The following is a 21,575-nucleotide window of genomic DNA, read 5'->3' on the forward strand; positions in this document are numbered from 1 at the left end:
TTAAACGCGATACAATAAAATGCTTTTATTTGAAGTTTGTCTTTTCAATTGAAAATTAGTATAGTTCGAAACCTTTATCCTATGAAAGTCTAAAAAGTGCTCTTAACAGACATAAAGAATTATTCTATACCAATAACGAAATCGTTCTATAAAGAGCCAATTTATCCGATAAGGATTGGCTTCGTAATAACTCCGTAATTAAATATTCAAATTCCCATAAGGCTGGTTGCATTACCGTAATTTCCAACGCGAACGTTCGTGTATCACCGTGCACAACCACGCTGACCGATTAAGAGAACACGTCAAATTTAAACTCGTTGCCCTGCCGTAATTTTGTTCGATCGATTCCGAAGGAAAGAAAATCAACGACAAAATTTTTATGTGCGACAATTCTATTAGTTTTAATTATCGAAAGGTCGCGAAATTGAGAAGCACAGCAGCTTTTGTTTTTATAATGAGCAACATCAGCTCATTATGACAAACTCGAACGAGGCTGTTTTAAGCTGTCTGGTGTAATCAAGGCAGACAATGTCGGATATTGCTCTATCAATCTAACAACGTCCTTTCTCATTCTACTTCCTTAAACTTCTTGCAACTTTAGCCAGTCTTTAGCGACGAACGCTGAACAAATGACTAAAGAGGAGATAACGGATGCTTCCAGATGGTCGTTTGTAAAGAATTGATATTGAAGGGTAAGAATGAGGAAAAAAGATTGTGATGCGTTTTACGTTTGAGAAAGTTTGTAAAAATTGTCATATACGTATATAGGTATAAAAATGAGAATGTAGAGAAAGAAATTAATTTCACGAACGCTTATACTACGCTAAAAAACACAACTACTGTATATGTCGCAATAGGTCATGTTGTAGACGTAAATTTGTTCGATAACAACTTTCTCAACGTAACAAAAATCAAATTTCCATTGGATTCTATTTTAAAACGAAAACATAAACCGACAAGTAAATTTACAAAACGGACTGCCATGTACTTATATTACATTTCGGAATTACACATATTGCAGACACAACGTGTTCTCGCCGAATCATTTAACGTAATTACGCGTCAAGCGTGAATATCTCGTATCGAGATAAGTGAAATACAATAAAGATGCAGGAGACTTATCGCCTGTTCTTGTAGAGTTAAATCGTTTGGACTGAAACTGTGGGAAATGGGTTTGGTAGACAGAGAGAGGAACGGCCGCGAAAATGAATGGTAATTGGAGCATTTTAAAACTCATCACCATCATTTCCTGCAGCTCGTCCATTGTGGCCGTAGCTTGTTCGTTTTATCCGGAACGTTCGTACTAATGAACGACTCGGATCCCGGTTAAATTCGTTTTAAATACCTGATAGCCGCGGCTTTCGCTCGGCTAGGGCTCAAAACAACAATGTTAACAAGCTCCGGTCGACATGTGACGACGCAAAAAGGTCAGGTGGTTTTGGAACAATCGCGTTTTCGCCCATTTCACGCATAGTGTTTTTCTCTTTCTCTTTTTTTTTCAAATGTTTCGATACTGCCCAATTAGTATTCGTTCAATCCATGGAACAATTCGTGTTCTCGCGAACAATAACGATGTTAACGTTCCAATAGCTTTCATTGAAAAGCATGCGTGTTCCGACGAAATTTCAGAACAAACTTTCCCAATTTTTTCTAACACGAATATTTCTCATTCTCGTTTTCACATCTTTTCTTGGAAGTTCCTTCCTCTTAGAAGTTTTTCGTCGAGATGAGTATAAGAAAGAACTGTCACGTAGAATTTATTACGTAATATAAGTATAATATTTTAAATATTTTCATGCGTCTGCGTATGGACAGTTTGATTCTATAACACACCTCCGTTTATTTCTTAATTAACATCTTCCGCAACGATTCTTAAAGTCTATGTAAAGTCATCGATAGTTCAAGTTTGACTTGATCCTCATTTATGAATGTTTTCGGAGATTGAATGGTGGTGGATGTTTAAGCGAAATATATCAGGACGAAAACGAATAAACCATCGTTGATATGTTCTTTATTTTTTATTAGTTTTATTCTTTTTTTCAAATTAATTTCGTATTTAAGTCTATCGTGATGTGAATGAGAAAGCAATTCTATTGATAGATAACTCATAACAGGATGTTTGCACTCATCTAATATTGAGTACTTATTATATTTTTGGTTAAATTAATATTATCATCCATCCATTTCTATTTGCTTCCTATTCGTGATTCGTAAATTCTATTATGGAAAATACACTATGATCTTGGAAAATTTTATTAGGCTATAAACTTGTCTCACGTTGGATTCGTGACGACAATCGCAAAACTTTAAGAGACATAGAGTTAACAGAAGGAACAAGGATTTATGTGTTAGGCATTGAGAATTATAAATAAAGCTACTTGGGATTGGAAAATAGTATCCTCTTATTTCTAATATTTATTGACAGAATTCTTTAATTTGCCGAGGTTTATGTGTGATTATTAAACATCACGAAATTTCAAGAAACATTTTTTGTGTATATGTTCAATAAGAGTAAAATAAAAAAAAATTTAGTGAGTTTCATTTCACTTAAAATAGTATTTGAACTTCACGAAGATCCTTTTTAATCGATATACTTCTCAGAAATTTAATATTTAATCCTTTTTATTTCTTTAGAATATATTTGGTACCTTCTAAGCTACTTATAAATTACGAAGTAGAAGCTTTGACAGTATTAAGACACTAGTCTTATAAAAGAAGACAAGAGGTATATATTTATATACAATACCTTAATTTCTAATTTAATTTTAATGTTCATAGCCTTTAAGAATACTATACAAGTTCACAAACGAACTTGTATTCTACTATTTCACTCGTACGAAATAAATTTTTATTAAACAGGCACATTGATTTATAAAAGGTTCGACGTGACATCGCAGTTTCAATTCACTGTTCGGAGCTATCGTTTTCCATTCTACCATCGATTCGCAAAAGATCTATCGGGCGGGATTGTTTAAAAGCGGCATTATTTCGGTTGGACCAACGGCGATCTAATTTCTAGTTGGACAATGGTCCTCGGGTTCGATCAGAGTCTGGTCCTTCCGTTTCGACCTTATTCCACCTCACCCTACGGAAAACCTTTCGACTCTCCAGTCTCACCCCTGCCCAATATCGACGATAAACAACGCAGAGGGCTGTTCGATGTCAGTCCGCGGATTTTAATTCCAATTTCGGACGTAAATCTGTAAGGGTGTTTACAACCACGAAATCATAAAACTCGGAGCGACGTCATAAATTTAATATGGAACTTCCATAAAGCATAAACATAAACGGAAACGCAAGCAGGGTTGCGCTATGAGAGGGACGGAGTTGGTGGCAATTGTCGAAGGAGGAGCGTGAAACGGAAGTTTCAAATGGGTGGAGGTAGCTGACCTCGCGACCGAGGTGGCAGATGACAACAGTAAGCCAAAACGGTGTCTGTAGTTGGTGGTAGAACGGAGAAAGAGAGGGAGAGAGAGAGAGAAAGAGAGAGAGAGAGAGAGAGAGACAGGTATTGTTAAGGGTGTCGGAGGCCACAGTGAAAAGTTGCTTTGGAAATTAAAATTCGAACAACAAGCAATATCGTAGGAGCGATGGAATTTTCTGCAGCGAGTGGAAACTGAAACAGAGTAATGTACACTGCCTCACAAAAATATTTACTTACAACCATAGAAAACTTTTATGTACGTATTGTAGATACGTATACATGACATACATAATTTTTGTGGGTTCGTTCTATTTTCTTTTTTCGTACATTCCTTCTATTGGCTTCTATTGGCGGCTATATATCTACGTACAGGTTGTAATTTCATTTTCAAACTACCTGTATTTTCTTGGAATGTTCGCAAAGATATAGAAATCGCGTTTTCATAAAATATGAACCTTTTCTTATTGAAAGCTAGAAAAGTTTTTATTTATACAAAGAATCCAACACATTTATAAATTTTTTGTATTTAATAGTAATTTTACTAATAGTAGAACGGACGATTACTTAATTTTGCCCGTGTCTCAGCTCAGTGACGATAGAAAAATCGCTGACAGGGCTAAGGCATTCGGGTCGAGTAGGTTGTAATTATCGGTGGATTTTTGGGCAGCGCGATCGAACCGTGAGAACGCGCACGCGATCGCTCGTTAATCCGTCGTTTGTATCCGATTAACGATCGTTTATATCTGCATAAATTTTCGAACGCGTACAAATCAGATTTCACGCTGGCGATTGTTTAGGAGCGACCGACGGATTCAGTGAAGCGCTGCGGGGTCTCGATTGTTGGAAGTAATTCAGGGATACGCTGTTCGGATAATGAGCCTCTTTTTCAGGCACAGTGATTAGATTCGAGCGACATGAATAGCAATTAATTGGGTAACAACATAGGTAAGTTTCGAGAACGATCGAAACGCGTACAACGAAAGATTCTATTATCTATTTCACGATGAGAAAATTATGAAAGATTAAAAGCAGAGAAACGTGATTTCCAATAAAAAGTAATCGAACCTGCGAAATAAATAACTCACAAGATAACGTTTCCTGGAAGACGTTCGAAAATGATTTTTCTGCAAAGATAGAAGAATCGTCGGTGCTACTTCAAGTGCAAGGAAACACAATTCTTACCGTGGTGAGGTTCAAAGGGCTTAACGAGTTTCCAAGATTATCTTCTTCCAACCGGACTTCGTGCACGTGTGTCAATCCATTTCTCGGTTCTCGTTATAGTTTCCCCTTTGTATGGGGAACCAGCTTCTTTCAAAGTGATCGTACCACCGCGTAATTACGAGTTCCTTTCGCGGGAAACCGTCTCTCTCGTGTGTATATATCATCTCTGCTAACGAGTCGGTCCGTTGTAAGCGCGTTTGTATCGAAGTCGCGTTGAAAAATCGACGATAATCCTTCCTGAAAAAGCACCGGCAATTTTTTGACATAGGTATATGCGCGCAAGTCACATGCCATCGGTTTTTCCCTTTTTTTCTTTTTGTCTCGCTCTTCGCCTTTTTTTTTTCGCTACCGGGAAATCGTGGCGAGTTCGGTTCGACGGGAAGTGGGTCATCGGATTGCAGTACATTCAACTCCATCGACAGAAATTGGTAAAAATATAGTAAAAAGTGAATTAAACGTAACAAACTGTGTTACATGGTGACGGCGTTTACGAAACAACATTAGATTATTTTTTACGTTTTCGATAGACCGATTTTTGGGTTTGTTTTGAAATATCTCCTGAATCTGGAAATATTGTGTATGCGTGTGTGCGTGTGTGTATGCGTTACGGACTAAAGTTAGATAGAATATTGTCATTATCTTATTTAATTTCGGTCTCATCTGCCTAGTAATGGATATGGCTTACAATACTTTTCATTCGTCCTTCCGTACTTATACTACCTGTCTTACAATCGCTCCTTAATTAATTGCTTATTTACTTAATTTCTTCTACTCCATTGCTTACATTACTACTTCATTACTACTATTTTATTACTAACTAACCTACCTACCTTCGGTTTTCTTTGCCTTCCTCTTTCTTTTCTAGTTATTTCAGTCAATTTACTGTTTTCTCGCAGTATCTTTCGTACGCCACTTTATCCAGGCTGTTTCTTAGTCTTCAAGTTAGATAGAATACTAATCTCCATAAAATTCTGCAGAAAGACAATTATTTAGGAAACGAAACATTTTATTATACAAATATTTATATTTGTAGAAAATTAATCGTTAATACAAAATTATTTGTATATGAACTATATAAATATGAATTATTTGTTATTTGAACAATATTTATTAATAGTAGAAACTGAAAAACCACGAACTAACTGCTTTCATTGTATATCATCCCAGAGGAGAAGAAAAATTCTCGAGTCGTACGTCGCGACAGGAGCACAAATTTCATGAAATTTCTTCGTCGTTTAAGCTAGCGCTCTGCCATAAAGTGTTCGCAATTTCTTTGCGAGCGTTGTTGCGTGGACTAACTCTGTCAAGAACGATTTTCTTCAAAGAGTCGCGTGTTTTTACGAAGCGAGAACCTAATCGTTGATGTAAGAAAGATAGAAAATAGTTGAAAAATTAGCTTTAAGATGAAGAGACGAGAAAGCTCTCGAGTACCGACGAGTTTCCACATGTCACAAGATGTTCACCTGTTTAATTAATGCGATACAGGACCGGTCATGGGAAATAAACGTTGCGAGTTAATTCCCTCGCGAGTCATTCTATCTCGTTTCTGTTGATTTGTTTCTCTCTTTCTGTGTCTCTTTGTCGCTATTCTTTGTCGTTCATGGCCTTTTCCTATTTTTCTCCTTTCTCTCGTTTGTCGTTTTCCTATTGGCTTCTACTTTTTTCTTAATCCATGGCGAGAATTATTCCGAGTCGATGAACGCGCGCACAGATAATCGGATTTATCGACCGAGACAATGAAGAATACACCTGGAAATAGCGGTGTCCACTTTCCATTCGGTTCGTTCGCCCGTACATGATTTGGTTTACGTTTATGTCAGCATGCCCGTGGCCTAAATTTTTGCTTCGACTCGCACGATGTGGCTACGCGCCAAAGAATCTAGTTAATGTGGTTTTCGCCATGGTTTATTGAAAATGATCTGTCCTTACACGACAACGAACAGCATCAAATAATGCTCGTAATTCTTCGCGTAATCCTTTTCATTATTTTTGTTATGTTTGTCAAATATATTCAGTGTTAACAAATATGTTTTTAATTCGTTTATTAAACAGCCAGTTTCGCGGTACGGTGCCCTTATCACAAAGAATATTTTTAATCTCTCTCATATCCCTCTGTGTAATTGGTTCCCTTTTTCGTTTTGGTCATATTGAAGGATTGTATGCTTTTGAAATCTTTCTATTTTATGATCATTGCGAGAATTATGTTACCATTACACGTTTTCATGCATATGCGCACACACGTACCATGGTATTCGATATTTCGAAATATTCCAGCAGATATCCACTAAAGCCTATCCCAAACAGATCAAAGAGACATTATTTTCTATTGTGCCTTTCGATGCAAATAATCTGTATTGGATTTTACTTTATTTATTGCAAATAAAATGAAGCGTAATCCGTGTGAGCGCAAAACACGTGTAACAGAGAGAAAGAAGGGGCGAGAGAGATAGAGGGCTTCTGTATGGTTTTATCGGGTATTTGGTGTATGAAAAAATAGAAGGGCGACAGGAAAAAAGTTGGAAAAGTCAGAGAGACACCGATTATCGATTCACCGCAAACAGAAAGATCTCAATAGTCCATTCGAGTTCGTGATCGTTATGGGAATGCTGGGGATAACGCGTTTGCAAATACCAACGGACACGGTGTACCTATTCGAATAAACTGCTTCTCGTCCTAGATAATTTGTCACTGCGAAATCCACAGGGATTATTTGTCGAGCTAATAATGTGGGTCCACTGTCCCTGCCCGCTGTGCAAACGATAAAATCAGCGAAAATGCGCCCGCAACGAGTAATTGCACGCGCAAGTATCCATGTTCGCATCTTCCTGTATAATTATCAATGAAAATCAACAGTTATATCGACAATAATGCACGTCCATGTGCTTAACATTTATCGTCATCTTCGTTTTCTGTTATTTTTCTTTCCTTGCTCGAAATAACAGTCCACGCGTGAAATGTGTCGTTAGTTATGATTCGTGATTATTTTCGTGAAACGTTTATGGAAGAGAAACGAAGAAATGTTCAACCATAGTGAAGTTCTTCAAAGCTAATGTACTATAATAGATCAAAGCATAAATATAATTCCGAAATGACAATTGGTTTTCGTGGCAATGTAGCAAAACCTTTAATGATTTTATCGAGCGCAGTGCAATTTTCTAATGGCGACTAAGACCGTGGGGCAGTCAAATGACAATGGCTGATCAATTTAGAATATTCACATAATACAATGTTGACGATTTAATCCGGGTAATAATTAAAACTGTAGGAAAGGAAAAATGTACATTTTCGACGACTTTATGGTGTACAATGCACTTCTTTAACTATAATTGGGACCATAAAACAGTCGAATTTGAAAGATTTGGTATACTACGTACAAGCAGGCAGTGTTAACCTCCCATCGAAATAAACAGAAAAATTTCGTTGAGAAATTTTGTTATTCTAAGTCAAATAATTTTATGATGCATCGATTCATCCGTAGCAAATGCGCGAGAATCAAAGTATCTGTTTGACGATGTGTATTAATGAAATAGCTGAACATTCATTCTTCTATGAATATCTGTATCGATATCAGTTAGTATTAGTTAATTTTTTAAAGAAACATATTATTATTGCAGATTTTGAAATATTCCTAAAAATAAACTACGAAAAAAAACAGACGAGTAATTTATTATTGAATAAATATTAATATCAATATTATTATCCATTTACTGTCAAGGCATAAAGAAATTTCGTAGCGACTCTGTTCAATTATTATTTCATACAAGTTTCTATAAAAATACTCTATGAATAAGATTCATGAATTTTAGAGATCTTTAATTTCATCGTAACTTCATCTATTATTTATAATCTTGCGAATGCGTCCTCTATCGTAAAATGGAGTGCGATCGATTACGGATCACTTTTATCGTTTCTATGGTATGTATTTCGACTCCAATACATTAATAATAATGACCGAAACCGTTGAACAATGTATCAGCCGAGCGACATGCCGGGTAATTACACTTTGTCGGCTCCGTTAAATTTGTAATCACAAGTTCCACGTTATTACCACCGATAACGTCGAACTGTTCTGTTGACTGAATCGGATTATTTTAATATGTTATTCATGTTTTAGTACCGCAACAATCGCGCACGGGGATTCGAATATTCAGTAACAGATACTCGCGATACCATTGTGTAGCTCATGCTAATTCGAGATTATATCGATTATGCTCGTGTTATCCTTTATTCCAAGACACACGATCGCATAAAGTGTCGCATTAAATGACACAATTTACCCAAATTAAACATCGTTTATTCGATAACGCTCGATCATTTGCATACGTTTGATCGACGACAGACAGAATAAAAAAAAAACCGTGAAACAGCTAGGCAACTGTTTCGCGGCTAATCGGATGCGAGCGAGTTCGAGTGCTGGGTTATAAATCGCGACGGTTGAATATTTCTTTCTGCCAACCATCGATATATCGTCTCTTCTCAGGGCGTATTTAAATATTTCACGTTCAATTTGCGTGCAAACTATTCACCACATCCTTCAAGTTGTCATCCATTTTTTCACGTCGTAACAATGACGAGAAAGCTTTGTTTAATTCATCGCTTGTCCTCTTCTCATATTTATTTTAATGGTTTTTCACAACACGTTAGGTGACTTATTTAAAGAAGATTTTGCATTGTCAATGTCGTACAACATCTTTTGCATATTGATATTGGTTTATTGTTACCTTACGAGGTAATTCCACTTGTCTCAACTCCGTTTTTTATTTATAGAGTTTTAGTTACTGCTCGACTTAACGAACATTTGCAGATTAAAACCATTTATCTAAACGTGAATTACTGCACGAACGAAAAATCACTTTCAAAAACACTTTCACATTTACGATATCCTGAGCGATTCTCGATTTATTTCATGAAACATCTTCCATCTGGAATTTAATTCAGACAATATTTATTGTTAGACATGCAACGATACATAACACCGTTCAAACTACGTATTATATAATTGTCTCTAGTTACAGAACTGTTTCTATGTAGTGGCGCACGAAAAACTATTCTCGTTATTTCAGCTTGATTTCCAGCGCTTGTATGTCGCTGTTCGCTCTGTACCCACCCCTTCTACCACCGTTAAAATGATAAATAGTGGACGAGAAAAGTTATCGCGCAGCGTTCATACACGAGGTGGTCACTGATCGATATTATAGGTCAGGTGTGCTCTCTGAATACCGTGCCATAGGACCAAACGGGAGTGAGTTTGATAGTGATGATACAGTGACGCGTCACAAGCGAGTACTGTTAGCTATGTTCTATCAACTTCTCCTGTGAAATTAATTTTTTAAAAACATTAAAGTTATGTTCTCCATGTTTTGCGTCGATCGATTACACTAGACATATATACATATATATATTATTTTTCAGCAGATATCTGTTGTCCGTATTTTAACGAATAAAATGCGAGTTCGTAATAAAAGAATTGTTTGCATTTATATTTGAATGTCTTAGAGAGAACGGAAGAAATATTTCAAATTCTAATCTCGTGCTGAAGTTTCTCTCAAAATATTAAAACGCTCTCCGTTTTACTGAAACTAGAACGAGCTATCCGTTTTTCAGCGTGGACACCGAAACATCTCTGCCATCGACGTTTATTCGCTTAAAAAATTGATTGTACAGCATGCGACGAATCAAGCTCGAGTGGCCAATAGCTGGTCTAGTGCTTTTCAACCTCCCGCTAAGTTTTCTCCCTTCTGTCCCTGCTTTGTCTCGCACTCAACCTGCTTTCGACCTCTCCAGTTGAGCCGGCTTCCTTCTTCCACCGATTAAGATTACCCACGTAAACATACTCGAAAGGAGGTAAATGCGAATAGCTTGTGCCCCTAGTGAAAAGTATTAACTGTATTCACTTGACCTTTCGTTGAGTGTCGATCGGCCAAGTCCTGGTCGCCATCTTGTCGACCGGTAAATTGTCTTTACGGAGTTGACACGGAGAAAGACAAAAAATGAGAAAGAGATCGATGCCGAAAGCTCTGCCCTAATTTCTTGCTCGTTCGTCGCTCGTCGAAGTGGACGACAACCGAAGAAACGGGATTAAATTCTTTTCAACGATCGTTACAGAAAATGTTACGGATTCTCAAGACCGTCCGTCGTTTTCAACACGAGAAATCTTCGCAATGAGAATGCGTTAATTCAATTGTATCTCTTTCTCAACGATCCTTTTCGCGTTTTTGTTCCATTGTCATTCGATTAATCTTCGCTTGAATCTCGATGTTACCATCACCCGTAAGAAGCATTCTTGATAATATCTACTTGGATGTTTTTTCAAACGAAAGAAAAGAAGATGATGACAATGCATCGGTGCTTTTAGTATAATTGTCTGTATATCAGACGTGTTGTGATCGCGATACCGTATACTTTCAATTAAGTTTTCTTTTCGTACAGAGATATTTTTAATCAAGATTGATTGTTAGCAGCAACTTTTAGTACACCATTTTCTTATATCTATTAGGTTCACATTTTACGAATTATACTTTACTAAGCTGGTTCTTTTCGTGTTTCTTTTTGACGCTATCCAGCTATAATGGTTCTAGATAGTACGTTGCCAAAGAACTTTTAAAACGTCTGCTGGATCGTTACAATTTTTTTAATATTACCGAGACCTATCGAAATGTATGATCCCATGCTAAACGAAATTATGAATTCTATTCCGAAAATCATGCTTAACCTATTTTATTTCGCCCATTGAAGTGAATTAATATCCATTTTATTATATTATCTGCATCGAGAGGGGTTACCTAGCTAAATAGGTAAATAAGTCTAATAGGTGAAGATGTATGCATATATAACGCAATAGATGACAGATAATATGTATATAATAGTTAAAATTGACATAAATAGATGACAGACAGTATATGTTTTTGAAATCATCCTTGTCTCCAGCCTTGCCCGTGTTTCTTTGTCTTCCTAACCTCTTTTCCTCTAGTTTTCTAATTCGTACCTCTCTCTCGTTCCAGACTTCTTTTCGCTTTTCTTTCACTCTCTCCTCGTATTCTCACCCTTTATTTTCCCTTCTTCGTGTCACTTTGTATTTCCTCCTCCTTTTTCCCTTCGCGCTTCCCTTTTTCTCCAGAGCTCTCCGTCCGCGTGTACCTTCGCCCCGAACCAAACTGAAAAGTCGACAGACAGTATATAAATATGTATAATAGAAAAAAAGCGTAAAATAAGATTGGATATGTGAGTGTACGTATGAATGTGGATAAATGTGAATGCAAGGCAATAGAGGGGGTAACTGTAAACCAATTTTCTTTTATGGCTGATAGATTGAAAGTAAACTGGATTAGCTATAACTATAATACTATATTATCTTCATCAAATTATACTGTAATCTAAAATGTCAACTTTCATTATTTCGTCAGGAATATCCTTATCAATATTATATCAACAAGTTATCGGTTATAGCAGTGCCAATAATACTGTTAAAGTACTATTTTTGATACTCAATAAGTAAACAGTAGCAATCAATTAATTTCTTAATATAATTTCAATTAATCACTCGAAATTGTGATAGTTTACGTTCATCGTTTCATCCTAAAAAGGATGCAGGGTTCACTTTCGTATACAGTCGTTCGCATTAATAGGATTTAAGAGTAATACTCTATCAGTAGTATGAAAAAATGCAACAGACCATAAATAAATAAAAGTTTTACCGCTATCTCGGAAAAAATGGCTCGCGATACTTCAACTAGAATATCGTGCACGAATATTTGTGTACGTTATTTGCGTTTTTTTAAATTTCATAACTCAGATGCATATAATCCTGTACAATTGGTATTTGTCTGTTTTACTTCTTACTCCAACGCGTAACACTTGAATCAATATTTTGATAATCCTCGTTCCTAACAAAAGAAGGACAACATGAAACGAAAGAGCACAAATCGGTGTTCAATTTTATACGAAACATATTGCAAGCAGATGATACATTTTTAGACACGATCCAATCAGTAAGTGATAAATCTGAAATGTCTGCAACTGAAATTTCATATATTATCTGAAAACGCGTATACGAGTATGTATATCGCTACAGATTGATAATATTATTAGAGACGCATAAATTTCACAGCCTACCGTCACTGAAATCGACAAGTTAAGCTATCACGCTTGTAATAAATACATTAACAGCTGCATTTACCTCGAAGGATAACAAACAAACCTCCTATACAATTTTACGATACTACTAGATTAGAGACATCTGACAATAAGCTGACAAGACAGTGTCAACCACATTGCATCTATGTACAATACATTCCAGCAATGACACGGCATTTTCGCGAAACAAACTATCATCCTGGTACGAATTTTATCGCATACCAGAAGAATCAGGGTAGAAGTAATGGCGGTGACGCAACGCGGAGAAAACGGCTTAGTCGCACTATTATTAAGCATTTTGCGTAATCACCCCTAACGTTGTCTCTGGCTGACTACGGAGTTTCCTTTGTCCCTGCCCCTAGGATTCCCATGCGCGTGATCGTGGTCGTGGTCGTGGTCGTGGTCGTGGCCGTGGTCGTCATAAGTGTGGTGGACAGGCACGGTTTGTCAGAACACGTTAAGCCCCGTCCTTCTCATTAATTACGTGCTCCGCTTCCTACCAGAAATAAACGTATTCCTCTTATTAATTCCGGCGTCAGCAATTAATCTTACACGACAATTAAATTGTTTACGGACAGAAAAGATGCACGTTCGTTGTCAAAATCATCGCGCAAATAAATGGAACGCTTCGTTCGGCAAGAGCTCTGGTTTCAACCACACCACCTCTTCATTCTTTCGTTCGTCGAAATTATAGCGGCGAATACTCGATCGTACTGCCTACCTCCGTCGCCCCTAGGTTCTTAATACATACTTTTTGGGTTTATTTTTCGAGAAGTAGGGCTGTCTCTCGTTCCTCTTCCATCGTGTTTACTTTTGTAAGAACCTACGTATGTATATACATCACGTACGCTCGCTTGCTTTTTAAATATTAAATACGACAGAGGAGAGACGGAGCTTTTGAAATCGAGCGTGGCTTTAGGGATGAATAATTTTCACGTTATCTACTCCCTGTTCATTGGATTTGGAAGTCGAGCGTGAGCGATTTTTGTACCATTCGAAAGAATATAGTTTGGAGTCGATTATGTCTTCGAATCTCACAAATTCGAATTTTCACAAATAACTCGATATATTATACACCTATCATAACCTGATTTGATTCAACCGTCTCAATGCCAACATACGCCCTCACAACTATTAGGTTTATTTTCCTCGAACGTGAAGTAAGGAAACCTCTTGGCAAGCGGCTAGGTAGAATGTAGAATGCTACAATATCGCTATAACTTGGAACCTAACCCAGGCACCGTGCCATGTATATCCTGATTTTCCTTTATTATGCATCTGCTTGGGCGATCCCAAAGAACCCTTCTAAAATCTTTCAGCCCCATAAACCGTAGCAGCAGCAGCAGCAGCAGTAGCGTTACTAGATATCTCTGTCCTGTTTCCCTCAAATTTTCACCTTTGTTCGCCACGAAATATTCCTCCATTCTCTTCGATCCGTGCTTATTCAGTTTCAAAGTCACGAATATTCGCGTCTGAGCGTAATAACCAGTCGTACGTCTTCTGCTGGAAAAATCGTCCAGACAAATAATAAGAATAACGTCTACGAATCCGTTTCGTCCGAAACGAAAGAGAGTGCAACTTCGCAAACTTCTCTCAGGCTGAATTATAGCTCGTATTATGCCTACCCTACGAAATGCTTACAAAGAAATGCAAATGGCAAGAGTTACGAGGGAAAAAGAATAAGCAGCCTCGAAAGCGGGCAGGCTACGAAAAAATATTCGTGGATCGGTTATAGACAAGTTAGAGGAGGGTCTGTCAGTCGCAGCTCTAACTCGTTGGTTGAGTGACTCACCGCGCGTGGAAAAAAGTGAACGTCCTATCGCCCTTTCTTTCCTTTTCCGCCTCTTACCATGGACAAGCGAGCGTAGTGTCGCGAAAAGGCAGAAAAGGCACGGCGCGCCTCGTATTTGTCACTGGGTGCTAAGGGGTTGTCGGCTTGTCGCCACATAACTCTCCGGATACCTTATACCTCACACGGCTGTTGCCTTAACTTCAACCCTCTAACTCTGCCTCGTCTTTTTCCTCGTCTAACTTGCGTCCTCCGCGTTGTCGCAAGTGTTTGTCTTTCTCGAATCTCCTCCCGCTTTTCACCGTTTCTCCTCTCTCCCTCTCTCTCTCTCTCTCTCTCTCTTTCTATTCTCTGTATTTCCTCTTTCGCCTAGGATCTCGGTGCGTCTTTTTCTTCCTTGACTCTCGCGACACGCGGTTCCAGAGCACAGCTGAAAATTTACATTCGACCCGGAATATCTCGCTCAGTGCCGGGCGAGCTGCAATTTGTTTCGTTCCGTCCTTCGTATGTACAGCCTGTTTTTAACCTGTTCGTGCTACAACCGATCCACCTTATGGAATATTTATGCGCCAGTTAGGCCCTTGCAGCGGAGGCAACAAATTGGCAGCCAGTCGTGTTCGAAGACGAACGAGATATTATGGTCAGTGATATTCTAAACTCCATGTGATTTGTTCATATCTAACGCGAATTTCCACTTTCAAACGTGTTATTCCGATTTATGGTTTCTTCGGGGCACGTGACTTTTTCCAACCAACAAACAAATTTTTAACGTTTTGTTTTGTCATATCATATTTTCAATTCAAAAACTCTCTATATTCGCTAAGCGGATCACGAATCGATACGTTTTATGCTCGATTCGCGCAAATCGGCGCAGACTTCGTAAGAATTTTCGCGGATTATTCAAAGCGATTAAAAAACTTGGTGATGTCAGTCAGATAGATTAAGATTGACTTGCAAAATTACAATCTAATTTCAGCGTATTCCAATAAATTGGATCTGGACATTTTCACCGAGCTGAATATCTTTGCCAGTTGAAATCCTTGACGTTTTGCGATCAATCTTCGCGCCAATCGAAATCCACCGAAAATCGTGCACCAACCAGCAGCCTGAGGGATGTACACGATATCTATATACATCATAAAGATTTCAGGAAATCGAAAATGACAAATTCGATGTACGTGGCTATTTCGTATTCGCACGTTTCGGGAAAGCGGTTGAATTTGCGCTCGGAATTGCGATTCGAGCCACTCTCGTTTCACGGACCACGAATATTCTGTTTGAATCGGATTCGACTTCGAGTAAACGCGTGTCGACTTTCCTTAATCCGGCTTGGGAAATTGTACGGCACTTTCACCAAGTGAAAAATATTTTTCGAGTTATTCATGCCGTAAAAGAGTGTAAGTTTTCTCTTCTTTGATCTTCTCGTCCTTTCGATTCCATGTTTCTGCGGTTCTTGCGATATTCTGCTGCAATCAACATCGAACAGGGAATAAAAGGAACAGGGGTACGAGACTTCGGCAACTATATTCCCTCGACATTTATTTCGATCTTCGGCAAACTTTCTTTACAATAAAAATTTCATTCGTTTTAAGTTGATCAAACAGCCCTTGCGTGGATCCTTTTTATCGGGAAACTTTTATGCCGGTAATATTTTTGAAATGAAACAGAGAAGCGGTCAAGAGAGGTTTCCAGAACTTTGTTTGAACAAAGAATCTTTCTCTTTATCTTTTTAATATTTTCTCGTACTTGGATCGTAGAAAGTCAGGAATACAGCGATGTAACGGGAATGTACTTATAGTGTCTGTTTCTGTCATAAAATGTTATTTCATATATAATATACAAATCATTTCTGTGTAATGCCTTTTTACAGTAAGATACGCAAATACCTGAAAGCTTGTAACAACTGTTATCGCAAATTGTATCTCATTTACTTCATTTGGCACTACACGAACCTATATATTGTACGTACTACGTTTTTCCTATTATAAGAAGAATTTTTAAAAACGCTTTTATTTTTATAGTCTTCAAATTGTTTAATGATTTCTCGTGAAAAGAATGTTCCAAACTTTGCGCTCTCTATGGACACAATCTTCTTTCTTTGTGGTCTTTGAAACTTGTGGAACAGTCTAATTTGAAAACCGCTTTTTCCTAAAATATACCAAGTGTGTTTTAAATCCTTCATCGAGGTTTCCGTTTAATTCGACTCAACAGTTTGAATAAACTCAACGATTAAAGTGTGCGAATCCTAGGTGTCAAGAACGATCCGGTCTTTATCCAGCAAGCGTCGAATCGCCGCCGATTATTGGTGAAACGTAAGGAAGAGGGTTTCTATAGTGAAAGACCTATAGTGAAAGGAAGTAGCTCAAACGAAGGAATATTTTACGAAGGAAAAATCGCGAAGTTGACAAGTGTTGGACATCGGGCGTGAAAAAGGAAGGTGGGAAGGTAGCTCGAGATTATGAGAGGAAAAACTTTCATAAAACATCCTTCGCACGACTAGTTTTCGTCGACTTGCGACCATTTTGAGCGTCTGCTAGGGAAGAATTTGAAAGCGTAGGACACAAGGATAGGTAGGTCGATAAGTACGTGGATATTACACGAGTTTGGGGACAGCCGTCCCCTGCGAATTACGCTCCTCACTATTCAACTTTTAACTGCCTGCAGAAGAAAAAAGTCGCTCATCGGATCACGAGATTCGGGGATTGCTGCCAAGTGTGGTAAGTTGATTTTCAAGTATCACGTACCGTTGATGCTTTTGTTCTTAAACAATGCACATTTTCATAGTAGATATGTTTAGGTTGCATTGAAATATTTTTACGAAATGGGATAATTTTCCCAGGCAGCTTTGACTTACGATTTAACATTATCCATTGATATTAATATAAGTATCGAGAAAAATATCGACGTCTGTAGTTACAAGTTAAGAAAGTCTCGATATATTTGCATGCACAAAAGAAACAAAATGTTATAACAGGAATACAAATATTCTTTTATAGCGTACATATTCATACGTATAGTTCTCAGATTTGAAGAAAAGTATGGCGAGCAACGGTTTGATTCTAAAAAGAGACAGCTATATGCAGCCCTTTTGAGAGAAAAGAAAATACGAGCCACTTGTGCAGCTTGGCCTAGCTTTCTTTCGGGATCGCTAAAATATTGACCGTCTTTTCCTATACGAGTTCTTACACACATTCGTATTTTCGACCAGAAAGGAAATTTCAAATTATGTTTGAAGTTAAACATTTCACGGACGTAGTTCGTATGACGTAACCTCGTATTATTTCCAGAACATCGAAAGGAACAGGACATGTTTCTGCAAGCTCGATGCTTCTCCCTGAAATGACGAATGCCTGTGTACTATACATACTTCTGCCTGAAGGTATCTTTTCTTATTCACCTGTGATCTCGAAATATATTTTTTATTTTTGGAATGATAATTGAACTGTAACTCGAATACACGAGATTTTTATTCGTAAGAACGATGGTTCGATGAACTTTTCATTATTCCATTTACGTGTTTATTTCGCGTTTGGCGGTAAATTAAACCTGTAAAACTATAGAGTTTAGAAATACCGTATCGATATACGATGTAATACGATAGCTAAGATCTAGAAATATTAAAAATGCTATATACATGCTGTATATTCTACTATATACTATATTATAATGTATATCTACTCTGGAAAATGGTTTGCAAGTAGCATAATGTACTCATCGTGGATAAAAATAGCTACCGGGAGGATTATTTATCGTCAGAAGTATTTTTCTCGAATGATCGATGCCGGTTTTAATTTAAGGGCACGATCGATTGTTGTTTTTACGATGGGTATGTAAAGAAGAGTTGTAGCCTGTAATTTCATTAAATTCTTTGTTGCCTCTCCAAGACTCGCTTGCGCAACGAACGATTGATAAAGGCGTGGCCCTCGTATTAATTTTAATTAAGGGAAGCCTTCTTCGCTACCATCGACTGTAACTTATCGTACTTCTTTTCTGCAGCGAGTGTTTCTTTCGAACTCGCGAGAAATTGCCCCGGAGATTCATTTGGAGATTGTAAAGAAAATTTATCAAGTCCTTTATCTAATCAAAAAGTCTTGCCAGATATCTTATTCATTTTAGATATATATATATAGATATGAAACATTGTAACATCGCTACATGCATGCACTCAAGTTTTGATCAACGTGTGGCAATTAACTTTTGTTTTAACATGTTTTAATAACATGTTATAACAAGGGTAGAATATGCAAAACAAATTCGAAAAAATTCAATTCGAAACTCGCTTTTCTACGTTTGCGTGAAATATATTATTCTATGTAAAATTGTATGCTTGCATTTTTTACACATAAAGGAGTTACGTTAAATAATAATCTATTATTTGCATCGACGATCTCAGATATTATAGAACGATAGTGCAAACTGCGCAATTACGATAAATAATAAAAATGCAACTACGGCGCATGATCTGTATGCGTGTATTAATGTTTCGATTTGATAAATATGCAAAAACGAATTGTTTCCGCAGCCGTATTATGAAAAGCAGATACAATTTCGAAGTGCTATTTCAAACAGATGAAAAATATTTTCGAAGATTTATTTCATTCGACCGTGGATCTTGTTTAATAACAAAAAAAAAAAAAAAAAAGAAACGTAGTTTATTGGTGGTACTGCAAACAACATACACCTAACCAATTGACACTGTCGTACTGGGGATTTTGGAGAATAATATGCATTTACTCGGTTTGTACAATCAACGGAGAATAAATTTTATACATGTTTTCCATTCAATATTTTTCGAATCATTCCGTCCAAATCCCTTTCATGTTTCTGTTTTATTCGCAATTTTATATTTACGCCATATCAAGGTATTTATTGGAAATCGCTTAAATTACAGAAAGGATTGTATCATTTAAATTTGATTCAGAAAAATTTTTCATATTACAGCTAAGGTTGAAATATTTTCGAAATAAATTTTTCGTAGGAATGTTGCGTTGCAGACAAGCTTTTACTCAATCATGTCGTATAAAATAATGAAACGTATATATAGTAATAAAAAAAAAACGACGCTGCGTCTCAGAATAGTAGTCTCAATTCACTCAAAATTTTCTTAACTTCTCCTTCGACTCTCAAATGACTCAACCTTTCTTCAATTATTTACACAAAATTCTCTCGCTTCTTTTTATAAATCTCACGTGTACAACATGCATTCTTGCCACATGCAACAAAATTTTCACATAGTATCATGCATTCTACTGGTCTACTTGTACATTCTTCGAATCGCTTCTCACCTGCTACCGATACTCCAGTATAAACACTCGCCACGGTCTCATTGTCATAGTATCATAAATTGTTGCGGCTAAATATACGCTAAACTCCACATGTACTTATAAATTATATCCGCAAATTATTACATACAGTTGAAATGTTATAGATTCAAACAAATACGAGGGATAATCGTATACTCTGATATTTCTATGCTCTGATGATTCTATGCATCTAATTATTTACAAAGATACCTCAATTTCATAAGAATCGTATTCAAAGTAAAAATCTTAAGAACGTGAAACACAGAAGAAATAAGTCAAAATGAAAGATTACAATCGACTTGCTATGTAATATGTATATATTGACTTGCTCATATACCCACTTGCGATTTTAAAAAAGAACTGCAGCTTAAAAATTTAATTTTCCGTTATTTAATTATCATTTCACGATATCTCTGTTACAGCATTGAAAACATCCGTAGTATTTAAACGTTTCGAGTACGATATTGAACAGAAACTGAAATTACAAACAACACGAAATGGTTTTTTGAAAATCACCTACCACTGCGCCAGTAATACAATACTTTATCAAATATCAAACACGCTTTAAAACCTAATACCTCTCTATCCTACGTCTTTTTCTTTTTTGTTTTATCATGTCATCCTAGTGAATTAAAAAACACGACAGGTAGTAACGCAACGCAAGAACGTTAGAGAAGCTAAAGCCTTTCAGCAAGGGGTGCTTAGGCAATAGCTTATTTGATGTTTTAATAACGTTTCTAAGATGCGGCTTTACGAAGATAAGTTCGCGTAATTGTTTCCCTTTAACTGAGCAACTTCAAATTACTCGTTCACCATGCGTGTATCATCCGCCTTTGTCTCGGCATATTATAGTAGCGAGGATATTTTATTAGAAATATGAGCACAGGCTTTTATTGCGATATACATTGAATTATGACTGGAATTTGTGAGATTCCGCGAATTTTGCTTTTCGTAATTATTAGTACACGGGTTCACGGAAGTGTTCCAACGCTTGTAAATATTTTTTTATGAATATATTACATTTATACAATTTCATGTCCAGTATTGCGATTATCATTATGGGACTAAAATAAAAAATTTAATTAAACCAACTGAAATGAAAATGAACGAAGCTTCAGATTAATTAACACGTAATTTATTATTTCAAGATGTTACTGTTTATTTTTATTTCGAATAAGATTTTTCCAAGTTTGATTAGCAAATAAGATAGATATCACAAACACAGATGGATCATATTAGAACTAAGTTAGAAAAATATCATCGATACAGTTGCTGATCATTTTTACGATAAAGAATCGACCAATGTTCGCGACTAAAGATAATATTTTAATGCAACAAAAGTCTCTCATTTGCTACTGGTATTTTCACAGTCTATTATCCTAGGCAGCTGTTCGTTTAACGATCTTCGAGAGACCATACTTCTAGGTCGTCAGCTTTACTGAATTCTCCTCTGCTCGTTTAGCAATGCAGAACGCTGGAAACTTTCCGAGCGATTTCTTTCGCGAACCGGAGTTTCGTTCGCGATCCCGCCGTGATTAAACAGAATCTCAAAGTTCGATGCGATGCTTGCTACCGTTGTTTCAGTTCAACAATACTTCTACGATGCTCGGTAATTAACACTACTTATTTCGTCTGTGTGAAACTATCGACGAGAGGCTTAAACAAGTTTTATGAACATCGATTCTGTCTTCAAAATTAACGCGAA

Source organism: Bombus impatiens, unplaced genomic scaffold (assembly GCF_000188095.3).
Source record: "Bombus impatiens unplaced genomic scaffold, BIMP_2.2 scf_0318, whole genome shotgun sequence".
Lineage (NCBI taxonomy): Eukaryota > Metazoa > Arthropoda > Insecta > Hymenoptera > Apidae > Bombus > Bombus impatiens.